The sequence below is a fragment of the Aquarana catesbeiana genome, linkage group LG04 (assembly GCF_042186555.1).
Source record: "Aquarana catesbeiana isolate 2022-GZ linkage group LG04, ASM4218655v1, whole genome shotgun sequence".
NCBI classification, from domain to species: domain Eukaryota; kingdom Metazoa; phylum Chordata; class Amphibia; order Anura; family Ranidae; genus Aquarana; species Aquarana catesbeiana.
In genome coordinates, this window is record NC_133327.1 from 165,186,074 (window position 1) to 165,193,313 (window position 7,240).

A 7,240-nucleotide genomic window follows, 5' to 3' on the forward strand; every position below is an offset into this window, starting at 1 on the left:
CTACATCCCTGGGAATTACAGACCAGTTAGCCTAACATCAATAGTATGTAAACTCTTGGAGGAGATGATAAGGGACTATATACAAGATTTTAGTAATGAGAGTATCATTAGCAGCAATCAATATGGATTCATAAAGAATCATTCTTGCCAAACCAATCTATTAACCTTCTATGAGTAGCTGAGTTGCCATCTAGATAAAGGAAGGCCCGTAGACGTGGTATATCTGGATTTTGCAAAAGCATTTGACACAGTTCCCTATAAACGTTTACTGTACAAAATAAGGTCCGTTGGCATGGACCATAGGGTGAGTACATGGATTGAAAACTGACTACAAGAGCGAGTTTAGAGGGTGGTGATAAATGGGGAGTACTTGGAATGGTCAGAGGTGGGTAGTGGGGTCCCCCAAGGTTCTGTACTGGGACCAACCCTATATAATTTGTTCATAAACAACCTGGAGGATGGGGTAAACAGTTCAATCTCTGTACGCTAAGCTAAGCAGGGCAATAACTTCTGGATGTGGAAACCTTGCAAAACGATCTGAACAAATTACTGGGGTGGGCAACTACATGGCAAATGAGTTTCATTGTAGAAAAATGCAAAATAATGCATTTTGGTGGCAAAAATATGAATGCAATCTATACACTGGGGGGAGAACCTCTGGGGGAATCTAGGATGGAAAAGGACCTGGGGGTCCTAGTAGATGATAGGCTCAGCAATGGCATGCAATGCCAAGCTGCTGCTAACAAAGCAGAACAAAGCAAAAATGGCATGCATTAAAAAGGGGATTCATTCCAGAGATAAAATGATAATTCTCCCGCTCTACAAGACTCTGGTCCTGCCGCACCTTGAGTATGCTGTCCAGTTCTGGGCACCAGTGCTCATGAAGGATGTACTGGAAATGGAGCGAGTACAAAGAAGGGCAACAAAGCTAATAAAGGGTCTGGAAGATATTAGTTATGAGGAAAGGTTGCGAGCACTAAACTTATTCTCTCTGGAGAAGAGATGCTTGAGAGGGGATATCATTTCAATATACAAATACCATACTTGTGACCCCACAATAGGGAAAAAACTTTTTTGCAGAAGGGAGTTTAACAAGACTCGTGGCACTCATTAAAATTAGAAGAAAAGAGGTTTAACCTTAAACTATGTAGAGGGTTCTTTACTGTAAAAGTGGCAAGGATGTGGAATTCCCATCCACAGGCGGTGGTCTCAGTGGGGGAGCATCGATAGTTTCAAGAAACTATTAGATAAGCACCTGAACGACCGCAACATACAGGGATATACAATTTAATACTGACATATAATCACACACATAGGTTGGACTTGATGGACTTGTGTCTTTTTTCAACCTCACCTACTATGTAACTATATGTAACATTACTACTCTTCTTAGGGCACCCAAAAGGTTGTCCCAGGTCTTTTACATTTCTATAATGTATACTGCAAATAAAAAAATTAAAAATTGCCGTGCGCCGCTAAAGTGTTCAGGTTTGGCTTAACAAAAGTTGGCAACCCTAGGGCCACACAATACCCCTTCATCAGGGCTGGGTGAAATGGCAGGATATTAAAGGGACTTTGACCTATACACGTTCAGCTGTCAAAACATTACAGTATTTTTCCAGAGTTTTGAAGGAACTTATGAGTCAGTCATGTACACATTCCCATATTAGAAAACAGGAACTATTCCTGTGAGAAAAACGTAAATGCACACGTCTGGTTACTTAAATAGTACGGAGGAAAAATAAAGTAAGCATCTGTGAGCTATTCCCCAACCATGTAAAAGAAGTCGCCATCACAAAAAAAATATGATAATGACGTTCCAAATGTCACAGTGTACAAACCTGCATAGCTCACAAAGAGGGAGGAACTTCAATGTATTATTAGCATTTCTGTCAGAACTGGTAAAGTACTTTCAATGACCCAAAATACATTTTAAAGTGAAGTAAATTTTAATTTCTCGTACATTGCCAAATAAACCATGTCTCAAAATTATGCCATGGGAAAAGGTAAAAAGACATATGGTTATTTTGAGTCACAGACTTCATAATTACTAGTGTACTAGTCTCATAGACTGTCATTAACCACTTCAATACACTACACTTTCGCACCTTCCTGCCCAGGCCAATTTTCAGCTTTCAGCGCTGTCACTTTTTAAATGACAATTGCGCGTTCATGCTACACTGTGCCCAAACTTAATTCTTATCATTTTGTTCCCACAAATAGAGCTTTCTTTTGGTGGTATTTGATCACGCCTGCGGTTTTTATTTTTTGCTAAATGAATAAAAAAAAGACCGAAAATTTTGAAAAAAATAAGTTTTTCTTTGTTTTTGTTATACAATTTTGTAAATAAGTAAATTTTCTCCTTCACTGATGGGCACTGATAAGCTGTACTGATGGGCACTGATAAGGCAGCACCAATGAGATGGCACTGATGAGGTGGAACTGATGGGCACTGATGATGGGCACTGATAGTGGGCACTGATGGGCACTGATAGTGGGCACAGATAGGTGGCACTGATATGCGGCACTGATGGGCATTGATAGGTGGCACTGATGGGCACTCATAGGTGGCACTGGTGGGCACTGATGGGCACTGATAGGTGACACTGATGGGCACTGAAAGGCTGCACTGATGGGTACTTTTGGGTGACACTGATAGATAGCACTGCTGGGCACTGATGGGCACTGAAAGGCAGCAATGATGGGCACTAATGGCTGCCACTGATAGATTTCACTAATAGGCATCACTGGTGGCACTGGCACTGGCAGGCATTTTTCATTGGCACTGATTAGCAGCTGCCTGGGCACCGATTGGCATTTCCCTGGTGGTCTAGAGTGGCATACCTGGTGGTCCAGTGTGGTGGCCATCCCTGGTGGTCCTGGCGGCATCCTGGTGGTCCTGGGTGGCATTCGAGGGGGGGGCTGCGCTGATAAACAATCAGCACAGACCCCCCTGTCAGGAGAACAGCCGATCGGCTCTCCTCTACTCACGTCTGTCAGACGAGAGTGAGGAAAAGCCGATCAACGGCTCTTCCTGTTTACATCATGATCAGTCGTGATTTGACACGGCTGATCACATGGTAAAGAGTCTTTTTCAGAGACTCTTTACCTATATCGGAGGTGCAGTGTGTCAGACTGACACGCCGCAACAACGATCACCGCAATGCGCACCCCGGGGGCGCGCAGCGGCTTGATATCCTGAAAACGTCATATGACATCCGGTCAGCATATCGCAACACCACTTTGCCAACATCATTTTTCTATATGGTGGGTGGCAAGTGGTTAAAAGAAGTTTGTGTCATTCCTACTCCCGCTACAGTCATTCTTACACTAGTTATAAAATAAAAAACTCCTACTGAAAGTTCCTTTTTTTTAATACATGGTCAATGTGAGGAGACAAGCTGATTTTTTGACCCTTCTTGCTGGCAATATATACTTGAAGTGACCTAAACAATATCAATGTGCTAACCTAGAAGTAGAGTCCCTACCCTTCCTTTGAAGAGTTAAGCCGTGTATCTTGACAACCAATGTGTAATGTATATAGTATCTGACAAAAGTGAGTACACCACTCACATTTTTGTAAATATTTTATTATATCTTTTCATGTGACAACACTAAAGAAATGACACTTTGCTACCATGTAAAGTAGTGAGTGTACAGCTTGTATAACAGTGTAAATTTGCTGTCTCCTCAAAATAACTCAACACATAGCTATTAATGCCTAAACCTCTGGCAACAAAAGTGAGTACACCACTAAATGAAAATGAAAATTGGGCCCAAAGTGTCAATATTTTGTGTGGCCACCATTATTTTCCAGCACTGCCTTAACCCTCTTGGACATAGAGTTCCCCAGAGCTTCACAGGTTGCCACTGGAGTCCTTTTCCACTCCTTCATGATGACATCACGGAGCTGGTGGATGTTAGAGACCTTGCGCTCCTCTACCTTTCATTTGAGGATGCCCCACAAATGCTCAATAGAGTTTAGGTCTGGAGACATGCTTGGCCAGTCCATCACCTTTACCCTCAGCTTCTTTAGCAAGGCAGTGGTCGTCTTGGAGGTGTGTTTGGGGTTGTTATCACATTGGAATACTGTCCTGCGGCCAAGTCTCCGAAAGGAGGGGATCATGCTCTGCTTCATTGTGTCACAGTACATGTTGGCATTCATGGTTCCCTCAATGAACTATAGTTCCCCAGTGACGGCAACACTCATGCAGCCCCAGACCATGACACTCCCACCACCATGCTTGACTGTGGGTAATACACAGTTGTCTTTGTACTCCTCACCTGGTTGCTGCCACACACGCTTGACACCATCTGAACCAAATAAGTTTATCTTGGTCTCATCAGACCACAGGACATGGTTCCAGTAATCCATGTCCTTAGTTTGCTTGTCTTAAGCAAACTCTTTGTGGGCTTTCTTGTGCATCATCTTTAGAAGAGGCTTCCTTCTGGGACGACAGCCATGCAGACCAATTTGATGCAGTGTGTGGTGTATGGTCTGAGCACCCCCCCCCCCACCCCCCCTTTAACCTCTGCAGCACTCATACGTCTATTTCCCAAAGACAACCTCTGGATATGATGCTGCACACGTGCACTCAACTTCTTTGGTGGACCATGGCGAGGCCTGTTTTGTCTGAAACCTGTCCTGCAGCTCAGTTTCAGGGCCTTGGCAATCTTCTTATAGCCTAGGCCATCTTAATGTAGAGCAACAATTCTTTTTTTAGATCCTCAGAGAGTTCTTTGCAATGAGGTGCCACGTTAAACTTCCAGGTAGCAGTATGAGAGAGTGAGAGCGATAAGACCAAATTTAACACACCTGCTCCCCATTCACGCCTGAGACCTTGTAACACTAACGAGTCACATGACACCAGGGAGGGGAAATAGCTAATTTGGCCCAATTTGGACATTTTCACTTGTGGGTGTACTCACTTTTTTTGCAAGTGGTTTAGACATTAATGGATGTGTGTTGAGTTATTTTGAGGGTAGAGCAAATTTACACTGTTATACAAGCTGTACACTCACTACTTTACATGGCAGCAAAGTGTAATTTCTTCAGTGTTGTCACTTCAAAAGATATAATAAAATATTTACAAAAATGTGAGGCGTGTACTCACTTTTGTGAGATACTGTATAGGATAAGTGGAAGCAAGATGAGGCCACTCCTGATGATGTTATTGACGATGAAACGTGTTGGGTGAAGCCTTCTTGTGTCACCTATGTCACATCCAGTCTGCTTGCTTTTAGGTCCGTGGAATGCAGGAGCATTCTGGACATATTATTATGTGCTTTTAGCTTGTATTAACTGATGCTAGAATTATTGCTCTCACTCCGGCTAGTGCAGTGATACATAACATGCATTTTTGTATGTGTGTGTGCGTGTGTAGAGGGGGGCTCTAAAATGTTTTTTTTACGTGTCTCTTTAAATGTTTACCACAGACACTGTATAGAGGATAGCCTGAAACCAGCGTCCATGACTGCACCCTAGGTGGCTGCCTAGTTAGCCTAGTGGTAGCACCGGCCCTGATGATAACTGTAACCATGTTGACATTTTAGATGTCACGGCTATCTTATGTGAGACCATCTGATAAAATAGCACAAATCTGCTGATGACAGAGCAGTCAGCTGGTTGGGTCATGTAGGCGCAGGTTGCAGGATGTGCCTGTAAAGAGGAACCCTGCAGACTCTGATATAAACTGTAGCTCTGTGGACTCTGATGTGAGGGAGAACTTTGTGGATTGTGATGTAAAGGGAAACACTGGAGTCTGATGTAAGGAGGAACTCTGTGGACTCTAATGTAAAGGAGAGCTCTGTGGACTCTTGGGTAAGGGGGAGGGGGGCTTTGGTGACCAGAGACCCTCTTATATCAGGGTTTCCCTTTACACCACAGTCCGCAGCATTCTCCCTTACATCAGAGTCAGAGTCCTCAGAGTTCTCTTTTACATCAGACTCCACAGATCTCTCCTTTACATCACAGTGTCCACACTGTTCCCTTTTAAATTGGGGTCTGCAGAGTTCCCCCTTGCACTATAAAGGGGAACCCTGCAGACTCTCATGTAAGGGGGAACTGATGTGTTTATTAACCTGACCTTCATGTAAAATGAGAAACATGTTTTTGCTTTTTGTTCTATCTTAAGCACATTGCTAATTTTTTTGTGTTTTGTCATTAAAAAAATGGCTCTGTCAGTAATTTGATGTAAAATGAGAAACATGTTTTTGCTTTTTGTTCTATCTTAAGCACATTGCTAATTTTTTTGTGTTTTGTCATTAAAAAAAATGGCTCTGTCAGTAATTTTTTTGTGTCATATCAGCAAACTTCTCTTCGGAGGTTAACAACCCTGACACTATATAGCCAAAAGTTTGTGAAACCCGACCATCAGACCCATATGAGCTTGTTGAACATCCTATTCCAAAACCATGAGTATTAATATGCACTGTTCTGGGAATGCTTGCCAAAATAATTTGTGGTGTGTTTGTAGGAATGTGTGTCCATTCAGGCAAATGAGCAGATACTATAGTTGCATGGGAAGACCAGGCTGGGAATCCACATTCAAACTTATCCCAAAGATGTTCATTTGAAGCTCCTCCAGACCAAACTCCTCAAACTTTTTTTTATGGACCAGACTTTCTGCATAGGGGCTGAAACAGAGAAGTGTCTCCCCTAAACTTTTGCCAAAAGGGTGAAAGCACACACTTGTCTAAAATGTACACTGTAGCGTTAACAGAACCCTTCCTTGAAAACACCTGAACTCAATAATTTCGAGAGGTTCCCACTTATTTTTGGTCATAGTGTAGTAGTGGTGGTTAGGTGTTCACTTACTTTTTGTCATGACTTTAGATACATTTGCATCTGTTTTATTTAGCAACTCCTTCTCTTCCATCTTGCCCATCATATCTCTTTTCTAAGAAAACACACATGATACCTGTGTGGGAATGCAAGATGAAGTGTTTTCACTCTTTTTTGAAAACCTAATAAGGTTTTTTTTATGTGGTAATTAATATTGTTGGCTGGGAGGATTATACATTTCATTTGTAGGGGTTGCTTTACAAAAGGCAAATGGGCTGTTCATTTTGCATGTTAAAGAGGAACTGCGGTCTGCTCACATAATTTGTAATAAAACCCTCTTTGCCATTCCAAAGCTTCCCTCCAACCACTTTGCATAATATTTTATACATACTGTGATTCTGTACTTGCCAAATATGCTGCAGAAATCTCCCTCCACGGAGTCTGGCTGCATCCATT